At 38.6% G+C, this 14,040-nt stretch overlaps 1 protein-coding gene across 7 annotated transcripts in view; it reads right to left on the bottom strand.

The window, feature by feature from the left end:
* FAT3 (FAT atypical cadherin 3) overlaps window positions 1-14,040 on the bottom strand; it is a 735,917-nt gene that overhangs the window by 541,425 nt on the left and 180,452 nt on the right. The gene's annotated exons all lie outside the window — the stretch shown is intronic.

Below are 14,040 nucleotides of genomic sequence, written 5' to 3'. Positions count from 1 at the left end.
TCTTATTTGGAGTACAGATGATGGCAGTGATGGGGCAGCTCATGTCTCCTCTTCTCAATGTTCTGCTTATCAGTACAATCTCCTGCAGCAGCTTCTCCACAGAGTTAGTGAGACTCAGGTGCTGAGCTGACCCTTTCACTGCCAGCATCAGTACTCCAAATGAGTGCGCTCTGATAGCAATGCAGAAAAAGCCAGGCAAACAGAATGGGGCAAAGCAAGGGTTTGGAAGCCATTTACATGTAATTTTTTTTTACAGGAATGAAAACAAATTCCCTAATAAAGATATTTAGTTATCCTTTACATATATTTATTCTCTTCACCTCACAATGTGTACTGTGTCTCCCTGACTGAGCTCTGAGGTCCTCTCTCATATCCAAAATCCCCAAAAATGGCAGCATCTCTCATTTGATTTTTCTAGAGGCTTGACGTTCATAGTTCTTCATAAGCTCCCTCATGATTGTCTGGGGTGGGGTAACTCCAAGGCATTACAGTGAAGCCCACCAGACCACGCCTGAGGACAGGTGATCCCTCCTATCTGTAACATGGCGGTTGCAATTTTATACAACTGTCCAAACCAAATAGCAAATTGTGTGGATTTGCAAAATTGGACAAATTTTGAAAAATTTGGACCGAACACGATTCCAGAGGATTCATCTCTACTACATTTCTGACACAGACACCGGGTGTACATTCCAGCACTGCACTTGCATCAGCTGCATCTCCCCCCTCCTCCCTTAAACCTTTGCCCTCTCCATTGGAAAGGGAAGCAGCCGCAGCCCCAGCCCCGGTGCTGATTTATAGCCCCCTCCCCAGCACAGATTCTGCACACACAGCACATTATTATCACACTGCGCCTCTCTCTATAAATATTCATTGAGATTTGCTCCATCCATGCATACTCTGTGCTGTGGGACCAGGGAGGATGATAATCTATCTACATGTGGGTACGGGAGAAAGACCCCATCTCATGTGCGGGGTGAACTGCTGGCATCCATACAAAGGATTGGTCTGGTTTATAATATCCCAATGGCTACAATAATAGACTGAAAAGCCGCGGTATCAGCTAAAACATCCAACATGTCAGAACGGATCTTCTTTACATTATCCCAATGGAACATGAAGAAGCACAAGAACATTTAGTGGCAAATTACAAATGGGAAAAGCTTTTTCCGGTATCTCACTTCTAGGCTAAGATAAGATCATTGGAAAGTACAAGCACAAAACCTGAGGGTGGTCCGCTGAGAGACCCCAATACACAGATAGATAGAAGAGAAAGATGAGAGACGGAGACATAGATAGAAAGAGACATGGATAGATAATAGATAGATAGATAGATAGAGAGATAGATATGGGAGAGATAGATAGATAGATAGATATGGGATAGATAGATATGGGAGAGATAGATAGATAGATAGATAGATAGATAGATAGATAGATAGATAGATAGATAGATAGATGAGACGTTTCTTCAGTGGTAAGGTCATATATTTGCATGACTTTGGAGGGGATTGCTGACACTATTCAGTTCAGAAACAATTTGATGGGTTCTCCTGTTCCGGGGATTGTTCCGCCATGTATAACATTTCAGGACGGGCAGCACAATCTATTTGATGTCACTCTGTGTACGAGGCTCTTGCTCTCCTGGGGACATAGTGCCAGTCACCCGCCTTGTAGCTGAATACTCTTGTGGCCGCCCTCGTCCCCGGCGCCCTGCAGGCTCTGAGGCCTGTACAGCATTAATGAGGACGGGCCACCCGCCATGCCACACACACAACCCTCAGACTCATAGTAAAGATATAAGACGCTCAGTAACTGGCTTCCTTTGGATGTTCCGGCTCCTTACATCACCTAATTCCTGCAGACTTGTTAATCCCTGTGTTTATTACCTGAGTTATGAGCTGAAGTTTCCAGCCAGACCTTGCAGGTACATGACCACCATGCAAACAAAGAGCCGCCTCATAATATGGGCACAGACCTAAACACCTTCATACCAGGGCGCCAATTACTAAGTCCACCTATGGGCAAAGCAAACTATGGCTGCTAACGCTGCTAAACAGTGGCGCTCATATAGGAACATACTCAGATATATGATAGATAGATATATATATATATATATATATATATATATATATATATATATATACTATAAATCAGTGGTCTCCAAACTTTCATACTTTGAGAGCCACATTCAGCTCTGAGAGAAGGTCGGGAGCCACATTCAGGCCCCCTCACAGTAGACACAGCCACCATTACCTGTGTGACGACAGCGAAAGCTTCCTCACATAAAGCACAAGGAGACCTTGTACCCCAAATAAGCGGAATCATTACATCCAAGGGTCCTACCTTCAACATCATGTGGTAATCACATATCAAGCCCACCCTCCACACTATCGCATCCAGCTTCAGCCCCCCTATCTATCTAACATTGTCATCCTGTCTCCAGCTGACTATATCTACTTCTCTCCACCTACAAGTATCTGAACATCCAGATCTGCTCTTCTGTTTTGGGCTACTCATAAATGTCACCATCTAGAGACCTTCTCGTCATAGCTAGATGGTAGATCAGGTGCTAATGAACCAAGCTGGCAGACAGCCGCCAGCCACACATCATGGACCTAAAAGCGACATGTGGCCCCCCCAAGGCTCAGGTTGGGGACCCCTGCTATAGATGATAGAAAAATGATTGATAAATAGATATACAGTAGAGATATATAGAAGGATAGATAGAAATATGGATAGATAGATAGATAGATAGATAGATAGATAGATAGATAGATAGATAGATAGATAATAGATAGAGTTGAAACCAGAAGTTTCCATACACTATATAAAAAGACACATATGAATGTTTTTCTCAATATCTGACATGAAATCAGAATAAACCTTTTCCATTTTAGGTTAATTAGGATTACCATCATTTTTAATAATTGCAAAATGCCAGAATAATGAGAGAGAGAATGTTTTAAGGCATTTTTATTACTTACTGCAAAGTCAAAAGTTTACATACAGTAAGATTACTATGCCTTTAAACAGTTCTGGATGGCCCATATGATGATGTCATGTGTTTGGAGGCTTCTGATAGGTTTTCTGGCAACATCTGAGTTAATTAGAGACACACCTGTAGATATATTTAAATGCACACCTGAAACACACTGCTTCTTTGTGCAGCATCATGGGAAAGTCTAAAGAAATCAGCCAAGATATCAGGAAGAGAATTGTGGACTTGCACAAGTCTGGCTCATCCTTGGGTACAATTTCAAGATACCTGAAGGTGCCTCATTCAACTGTACAAACAATTATATGCAATTACAAACAAGATGGGAATGTCCAGCCATCATACCGCTCAGGAAGGAGACGGGTTCTGTGTCCCAGAGATGAACGTGCTTTGGTCCGACATGTGCATATCAAGCTAAGGACAAAAGCAAAAGATATTGTGAAGATGATGGTGGAAGCTGGTAACATTGTGTCAATACCCACAGTGAAACAAGTACTGTATCAACATGGGCTGAAAGGTCGCTCTGCAAGGAAGAAGCCATTACTCCAAAAGAAACATAAAAAAGCCAGATTAATCTTTGCAAATGCACACAGGAACAAATGCCTTCATTTTTGGAGACATGTCCTGTGGTCTGATGAAACTAAAATTTAACTTTTTGGGCATAATAACCATCGTTACGTTTGCAAGAAAAAGAGAGAAGCTTGGAAGCCTAAAAACACCATCCTAACTGTGAAACACAGGGGTGGCAGTATTGTGTTGTGGAGTTGTTTTGCTGCAGGAAGGACTGCTGCACTTCACAAAATAGATGGCATCATGAGAAAAGAAGGTTATGTGGCAATACTGAAGCAACATCTCAAGACATCAGCCAGGCAGTTAAAGCTTGGGAGGAAATGTGCCTTCCAAATGGACAATGACCTGAAGCATACTGCCCAAATGGTAACAAAGTGGCTTAAGGATAACAAAGTCAATGTTTTGGAGCGGCCATCACAAAGCCCTGATCTCAATCTTATTGAAAATTTATGGGCAAAGCTGAAAAGGCTGCAAGCAAGAGGACCTACAAACCTGGATCAGTTACACCAGTTTTGTCAGGAGGAATGGGCCCAAATTCTGACCAACTATTGTGAGAAGCTTGTGGAAGGATATCCCACACGTTTGACCCAAGTCATTCAGTTTAAGGGCAATGGCACCAAATACTAATGAAATGTATGGAAATTTTTGACTTTTGCAGTAAATAATAAAAATGCCTTAAACCATTCTCTCTCTCTCATTATTCTGACATTTGGCAAATATCAAAAATGATGGTAATCCTAATTGACCTAAAGCGGGAAAGGTTTATTCTGATTTCATGTCAGATATTGAGAAAAACATGCAGATGTTTCTTTTTATATAGTGGATGGAAACTTCTGGTTTCAACTGTAGATAGATACATTTTATACATACATCTACTATATTACCAATTTTGCTCAGACAACGTCTGGACATCTATTTTCTCAACAGGCAGATTAAAACGATAATCCAGACCCGAAAAAAGGAGTCCCGGAATCCAGACAGACTGTCCCACCTGTTGAATATTATTGTAGATGGAGGAAGCAGGGGGTGCTCTTAAAAGAAAACACAGTGAGAGCTGCTTTGCTCGCAGCTGTTGTGGTTCTGAGCTCAGGGACATCAATCTTTCGGCAGCGAGTGTAGTGTTGTAGCGAGCGAATATATGTTCTAATCCTGGAGATCTGGATTTTATTTGTTGCCTTTTTCTTTACTATATAGAGTTTCATGTGAAATCACTAAAATTTACTTTGGAGCACAGGAAAATTACCTAAATAGCAGTTACATAACGTGCATATATGTTCTAGATGGCCATTTTTTATCTTACATTGGTGCAAAATAATGTGCTGATTAATTTTGCAATATATTTTTATATCGGTCACAACTCCATTTTTCTGAGCACAGTTCCAAAGTCCCTGCCTCGACATAAAGCTAATGATAAAACGTTGCGTGCCTGCAGCCGCCAGCAGGGGGAGCTTACTGCATACTGATAATACTTTGAGCTCAATAATAAAACAGTAGTCAGTGCACTCCCAAGCTCCCTCTAGTGGCAGCCAGGATTATATAATTTAACATTTCTGAATGAATCCAAGAATAAGATATAAACTTAACATAGGGTGAACGGAAACATTAGTAGTTAGTTACCCATCTTTCCCATATACAGATATAATTAGTAGATTTGGACAGGAGAGGAATTTTAAATTATAGATATGGTCCTGCCTTCTGGTTATCTGTTACATCTAACTGTGCCTGTCCTCGAGATCCCCTTACAGAGAGACATGTGGAACAATAAACAGCACATATGGATCTTATAGAACGAGACGCCACTGATTAATACACCTGTGACATCTGGGATATATATTACGCTGCGGGGGTTAACTGAGGACCACTGATCTGGACTGTTTCCAAAAAGTCTGGAACTGTCATATGTGGCATGTATGTAGATATAAATATATATATATATATATATATATATATATATATATATATATATATATATATATATATATATATATATATATATATATATATATATATACACAGTACAGACCAAAAGTTTGGACACACCTTCTCATTTAAAGATTTTTCTGTATTTTCATGACTATGAAAATTGTACATTCACACTGAAGGCATCAAAACTATGAATTAACACATGTGGAATTATATAGTTAACAAAAAAGTGTGAAGCAGCTGAAAATATGTCTTATATTCTAGGTTCTTCAAAGTAGCCACCTTTTGCTTTGATGACTGCTTTGCACACTCTTGGCATTCTCTTGATGAGTTTCAAGAGGTAGTCACCAGAAATGGATTTCACTTCACAGGTGTGCCCTGTCCGGTTTAATAAGTGGGATTTCTTGCCTTATAAATGGGGTTGGGACCATCAGTTGTGTTGTACAGAAGTCTGGTGGATACACAGCTGATAGTCCTACTGAATAGACTGTTAGAATTTGTATTATGGCAAGAAAAAGCAGCTAAGTAAAGAAAAACGAGTGGCCATCATTGCTTTAAGAAATGAAGGTCAGTCAGTCCGAAAAATTGGGAAAACTTTGAAAGTGTCCCCAAGTGCAGTTGCAAAAACCATCAAGCGCTACAAAGAAACTGGCTCACATGAGGACCGCCCCAGGAAAGGAAGACCAAGAGTCACCTCTGCTCCTGAGGATATGTTTATCCGAGTCACCAGCCTCAGAAATCGCAGGTTAACAGCAGCTCAGATTAGAGACCAGGTCAATGCCACACAGAGTTCTAGCAGCAGACACATCTCTACAACAACTGTTAAGGGGAGACTTTGTGCAGCAGGCCTTCATGGTAAAATAGCTGCTAGGAAACCACTGCTAAGGACAGGCAACAAGCAGAAGAGACTTGTTTGGGCTAAAGAACACAAGGAATGGTCCTTAGACCAATGGAAATCTGTTCTTTGGTCTGATGAGTCCAAATTTGAGATCTTTGGTTCCAACCACCGTGTCTTTGTGCGAAGCAGAAAAGGTGAACGGATGGACTCTACATGCCTGGTTCCCACCGTGAAGCATGGAGGAGGAGGTGTGATGGTGTGGGGGTGCTTTGCTGGTGACACTGTTGGGGACTTATTCAAAATTGAAGGCATACTGAACCAGCATGGCTACCACAGTATCTTGCAGCGGCATGCTATTCCATCCGGTTTGCGTTTAGTTGGACCATCATTTATTTTTCAACAGGACAATGACCCCCAACACACCTCCAGACTGTGTAAGGGCTATTTGACCAAGAAGGAGAATGATGGGGTGCTACGCCAGATGACCTGGCCTCCACAGTCACCAGACCTGAACCCAATCGAGATGGTTTGGGGTGAGCTGGACCACAGAGTGAAGGCAAAAGGGCAAACAAGTGCTAAGCATCTCTGGGAACTCCTTCAAGATTGTTGGAAGACCATTTCCGGTGACTACCTCTTGAAGCTCATCAAGAGAATGCCAAGAGTGTGCAAAGCAGTCATCAAAGCAAAAGGTGGCTACTTTGAAGAACTTAGAATATAAGACATATTTTCATTTGTTTCACGCTTTTTTGTTAAGTATATAATTCCATATGTGTTAATTCATAGTTTTGATGCCTTCAGTGTGAATGTACAATTTTCAAAGTCAGGAAAATACAGAAAAATCTTTAAATGAGAAGGTGTGTCCAAACTTTTGGTCTGTACTGTATATACACATATGGTAGTATAGTATATATAGACATATTTATACAGATATGTGTATATATATGTGTATATATATATATATATATATATATATATATATATATACACACATATATACATACATATACTGTATATATACACATATGATAGCACAGCATATATACACATATTTATATATAGATATGTGTATATATATATATATATATAAATATAAATATATACAGTATATATATATATATATATATATATATATATATACACATACATATATATAACTATATTAGTTGAGGTAGAGAGATATGGGATCTCCATTTAAGCGATTGTACAATATATAAATGTAGGTTTATTGCAGGTGAACTTCTACTATAAACACGATTGTTGGTCCCGGGCAATGTCCATGGTGTCATTGAACTGTGCAGACAGCCAGGTGAGCAGATGATCTGACGATGCTTTACACACGGACGGACGTCCACCCCTTGTAACATGTTCACTACAAACCATCCCCCTCCTTGTGTAAATGCGATTGAATCAATATTGCCAGCTATTACTGCTTACACTGTCAGAGGTTGCTTAAAAGAATGTCTGTCACTTGCCATAAATATGTAATTTTTTCCACCTGGTGTAAATGCCGCTGTTCTCCTGAATCCGGCGACGTTTTTCTTTTGTTCCTGCGCCTCTCCATTCCTGAGATATGGCCCCTTCTTCTCTGTATAAAAATCTAGCCTTATTGGCCAACTAGGTGTGATCCTCAAGACGACGCCCATAGAAAAGCTCTGTGGGTCATGCCCACTTGGTCAAAAAAAGTACAGGCAAGAGGGGGCCATATCTCAGGAATGGAGAAGCGTAGAGAAAAAAGAAATACAACGCCGAATTCAGGAGAACAGCGGCATTTTTACTGGGTAAGAATAAGTCACATATTTATGGAAAGAGAGGGGTCCTCTTTAAGTAGACATATAAGTATCAAACAGAGTCCACGAAGACAGGCATGACGCAACTCATAGATAACGTAGGGGTGTTCATGCAATTTTTTGTAAATCGCAGTATGACAAAACGAGTACACAGACTAAAGGGTTAAAGCAGGTTAAATACGGCGCGTCGGTATTAGGATGCAATCACGTGATGTGGATTTTGCAGTAATTTCATGACGGAAATTATATGGCGGAAATGTGTAAAGGGTTAAAAGAGCGGAAGAATCAGAGAGTCCCCACAAAAACAGGCCGCATGCAGCTTATAGGGATATCTGTGTAGCCGCACATTACGGGTTTCATAAAAATAATAGCAATTCCAATATGACAGGGGATCTAGAGAAAGCAGGAACCTGCTGGGAGTTGTAGTGCATCAATGAATGACTACATCCCGTTGAATATGTAATGACTGACGGGGACATTTCTCTGACAGGCCGTGTGCTTGTGGGAGTATAGTGCCCTATAGAAGTGTGAAAATATGGCTGACGGCTTCCACCTGGCAGATGCATACGCCAGTCACAGGCCGGGAGGGAGGAATGAGCACAAACATCCTTCCAATTAAACGAGTCCCAGCAGACATGTCTAATAGCTTGTTCTCGGTGCGTAACATAATCCTAGTATTATTTTAAAAAAATCTGATCCGCAAAAACTGAAAACTTAGAATGTATGAATGGAACATATGGGACGATTAATGTTATAATCATCTAACATGGAGAGCCGGACATCATGGCGGACTACTATGGTGAAAGCCAGGGCAACCAATCAGATTAGAGATATTATTCTGAAAATGAACATCTGAAAATGAAAGCAAGCATTCCATTGGTTGCCACGGGCAACACCCATTCCCTTCTCTTACATGACCTCCATTATAAGTATCCAGAAATCAAGAGAGTTTATAGCCGCTGTATTGTAGTCCAGAAACAGATTATAAGCTATACCAAAATAATTACAGTGGTCATGGGAACCAGTCCTTTAAGCCTTCAAAATGGCCACCTACTGTTTTTATCTTAGCAAGTCCTAATAGGTCTCCTTCATATGTTATGCAGAACAGGGGCCATTTATTACTTAGGCCAATTTCACGGTAAAAGTCTGAATACGGGCCGCATTGTCCAAAACCGGTCACGAGTTTTCTAACCCGAACTTTACAGCCTCAACAAGCAGCTCCCATCTCCAAGATCCTATCCCAATATGTAGTGGGTGTAATAATAATAATATTAGCAAATATCTCCAATTAGAAATGTAGTATAGTTTTTCTGATTCGCTATGTCTCTTTCTATATGCGAAGGACCTTAGGTATCCATAGTTACTACCACTGATACAGTGACAGCTAGTTGCTATTGGTCGTAACCATGGATAAGTAAGGTCCTGCAATGCCTGCCCATGGGGTAAGCGACACAAGTTATCAGGAGAACTATACTACGTTTCTAATTGGAGGTATTTGCTAATATTATTATTATTACACCTACTACATATTGGGATAGGATCTTGGAGATGTGAATAATTTTGGGGTAAGGAGACCCGCAGATGGACTCCAGACATTGCGGTCCGTACTCAAATGCGTGAAACCGACCTTAGAATAAGGCCTCATGTACATGGCAGCCATATTGCTTTGGCGCCCAGTGACGCCTCCATGTACTCAGGCAGGGTCCATGACATATTGCAATATGCTAATACACAGGTCTTCACCAGTATTTCGGATGGCTGCCTGCGGAGATTGAGACATCTGCACTTGTCTTCTATATAATGAGATACTTGCTATGGAGATTAGGTCAATGACATTCTGCCACCCGGGGAGAGCAGGCGAAAAATACACAGCATATATAACCTGTAATGGCGGCTGTATATTATAAGATATGACGGCTTCTGGGGGCTCCTGTGCAAGCCAACAATGGGGTACGCTGCTCCCTGCACCTTAGGATAGGTTCATGAGACTATAATATTTAGTGTCCTCGAAGTATGTGACCCCAAATGGAAAAAAACTATGATTATGATATATATATATATATATATATATATATATATATATATATATATATCTATCTATATATCTATCCCATATCTATCTATCTATCTATATATATATATTTATATAAAAAAAAAAAAGTATCATTACTAGGACTCGTTCACACTTACCATTTTTTGCTGAACTTTTCTCCCTCCCTTTTTCAGGGCAGAAAAAGAGCAGCATTTTGCAGCAGAAGTAAAATTAAAACGATTCCTAAAACCTCATTCACACATTCCTTTTTTTTTTTTTTACCTATGATGTGATGGAGTTTTTTTAACATTTTTTTACATGCAGCCATATCAATTCTTCCAGGCCACGTTCCTAACGTGTAGAAACACACTGGACCCGATTCATCATTTGCTGTTTATTTTACGTCACTTTTCTTTGTCTTATGGTATTTTTTCATTTTTATGGTATTTTCTTGATTTTTTTTTCTTCAAAATAGCCCACGGTTTTCATGAAAAAATTTTTTTCTTTAATCTGTTTGGCTACTTTTTAGAGCAAAAAAGTCACCTGTTACAATAAATGATGCAAAATTTGAATATTTGGACGTAGATAAAAGTCACCCGAGGAGGATGGACTGGAGTGTGTTTGCCTAAAAAAAATCTGTGAGTTTTTAAAAGGTTGATGAATTAGATGAAAATATCTAGAAACCCCCAAAGCCCGCTCGTAATAATGAACACAGAAAACAAGCAAACACATAAAGAATAGACCCAAGAAATGGCGCAAATGAAAATAAGAAGGCGCAAAGGAAAAACAGGCAACAAAAACACCCAAAACTAGACAGAAAGAGGCACAAAAGCAGTTTTTCTTTTGCATTTTTCTCTGCAGGTGTCTACTTTGATACTGCGTTTTTGCTGCGTTTTTGCCTTTTTTATGTACCATATTTTGGAGCAAGTTTGACACTTATTTTTTTTTTCATATTGGAGTGCACAAAACACTTTTTCACACTTAAAAAAACACAATTTGCATTTTTAAGTGTTTTTTTTTCAGGTTTCTATTTGAAGCCTATCAGGAAAAACACACCAAAAAAGCACTGTTTCCCTGCTTCTTTTAACGCAGTTTTTTCCAGCTAGAAAGAAAACGCTTGAAAGAATTGACATGCTGTGCTTTTTTTTATTTAAAAAAAAAAAAAAAAGAACCGTAAGTGAAAAAAAAAGGGAGGAAAAAAAATGCACTGTGCGACTGAGATTTTAAAAATCTCAATTTTTTTTGCTTTTACTGTAAAACACTGCAATTTTTTTTTACACCTGCAATAGCAAATGGGAAAAGATGTGTGAAAAACGCTACGTGTGAACAAGTCCTAAGGCCCGTACATCATGCAATAAGAGAATGTAGCAGAGCTTAGTTTGTCATTTGTCACAACAGCCGTATGTTATGACATTTTTTTTATTGGTTATCTACAGAGTTCCCTCCCACAGATGTCATCCCCCACAAAGCTTTTGCCTCAGGAGGATTTGCTGGCGTTCATTGAAATAGATGCCCATTAATTTCAGCGGGTGCTGTGCAAGCGATTCCCCCAGCCGTAATAGCAGCTTGTGAATAATCCCTGCATCAGATTTGCTCAATCATGAAAAAAAATGGTGTCTGAGTTATTTTATATAAAATCAAAGCGTAAATGACAAATCCAGCTCAGCTACGTCAGAAAATATGCACATAAAGAAAAGCTGGTTTCATTCTCAGGGAACGATTAATTATTGCATTTGTGCCTTCTGTTTTCTATGCGTTCACTACTATATGTTCACCAATGTGGGCGAGGTTTGGGGTTTCCAGATGTTTTCAGGCCAATTCATCATTTGCGACTTTTTAAAAATTTACTCAATTTCTGCAAAAATGTGCACAACTCTTGCAAAAATGTGCACAGTTTTTGCAAAAATGTGCACAGTTTTTGCAAAAATGTGCACAGTTTTTGCAAAAATGTGCACAATTTTTGCTAATTTTTTTTACAATCTATAGCGGAACATGCGACTTTTTGAGCTAAAAAGATGCAAAACAGGTTTAACACTTGAATGCGCAAAAATTAAAGACCACGTGCGCCATTTCGAAGAATTTAGCGCAAAAAACAACACATACAAGAGAAAAAAAGAAAAATGATTTAAAGAAAAAACCCTGCAAATGATGGATTGGGCACGCAGTGTTTTTATGTAAAAGCTCCATTTTTAATGGTGCTTTTATCACCTTTTTATGGGGCCAGATGAAATTGCAGTGTGCTCTGGGTATGGCATTTTTTTCTGGAGTCTCCCCACTATAAAAAAAAAATAAAAAAAATAAAATGCAAGCAGAGAATGACAATAATGCTGGGTTCACATATTTCCGTTGTATCGCGCTCAGCTTCTTTGCGCCTAATGTAACTCAACGGATCAGAGCTGATGGCAAAAATAAGCATCGATTGCCACCAGGCTGTTCCACCATGGTCAGGAGCTGGATCCACACATTACCTAAAAAGTACCGAACCGGCGCCTGGAACAAAAACTGATGAGCCGGACAGGTTGGAACGATCCCATTGCGGTGTCTCCATCAGTTTCAATCTGGTATTTTCGTTTAACGCCAGATGGAAGCAGCAGCCATAGGTGGACCCAGCCTAAATTAAAAAAAATCCCCAAAAAACGCCACTAAAAAATCCACAAAAACACACTAAAAACACCTATCACTACATTTTCATAGCTTAATGGATTTAGTCCACACCAATAAGTACATATATCTACATGTTACATGGACCCTTCACCCTCATCGACTAGATGCATCCTGACCATACAGTAGCCAACACTATAAAAATATTAATTACATGGAAAAAAAATTTATATATATACATACACACACACATAGCACCCTACACATACACAGTATATGCTTTATGTCCTATGACAGCCAATAACGCCACTAAAAATATATAAATGAAAACTAAAATAACTCAAATTAACTAAAACACACCATATACTATGCATCATATACATATATACAGTCTCTATATATCCTACTACTGTATGAAAAGTAATAAAACACACCATATACTATACAAAACACATATATACACAGTCTATACACTGCCTGATGTCATAAACCAGCCAACACCATACTAAAAACGATATAAAAAAGATAATCAAATGAAATAAAATAACAAAAGTCTAAACATACCATCTACTATGCACCATACACATGTACAAAGCCCATACATTGCCTTATGTCCTATGACAGTCAACAGCATTCATCTAACTAATATATCAAAGCAATAAAAATAACCTAATAAAAATGTCAAATAATACATAAAATATAAAAAACTAAACACTATTCACCAATTGCATACATCCTGCGCGTTGTCTTACGTCCTATGAGTGCGAACAGCATCCAAATGAGTAATATGTAAGTAAATGAAAAATAAAATAAACTAATAAAATATGTAAAACTATATAAAATATATATATATCAAATATCAGAAACTAATAAACGCTGAACACCCCATTTACAGTCCATATATTGCCTTGTGTCCTGTCCCGGATGACAGCAGACCCAAACCTCTTATTTTGCTCAAAAAAAAAAAAAAAATACAAAAAATAGAAACACTATAATAAAATCTTGAAAAAAATATGAAAAATACAACAAAAATACAAAATAAAAACGAGAAATATTATAATACAATATTGCCAAAAAAATACAAATACAAACAAAAATAAAAAATAAAAAATGAAAATTAGAAATATTATAATAAAAAACATTGGATTTTTTTTTAAAGAAAAAATACTATAATTTAATATTGAAAAAAAAACAAACAACCTAGCCATTAGTAGGTGCTGGATTGCCTCTTCCATTTCCAGAAGGGTTACAATGTATACAGCTGACTTTGCTATTATGTATCTAAAGCCATGAA

The sequence above is a fragment of the Phyllobates terribilis genome, unplaced genomic scaffold (assembly GCF_046119375.1).
Source record: "Phyllobates terribilis strain yellow unplaced genomic scaffold, ASM4611937v1 Scaffold_2__4_contigs__length_985480577, whole genome shotgun sequence".
Lineage (NCBI taxonomy): Eukaryota > Metazoa > Chordata > Amphibia > Anura > Dendrobatidae > Phyllobates > Phyllobates terribilis.
This window is presented reverse-complemented; position numbering and strand designations above follow the sequence as displayed.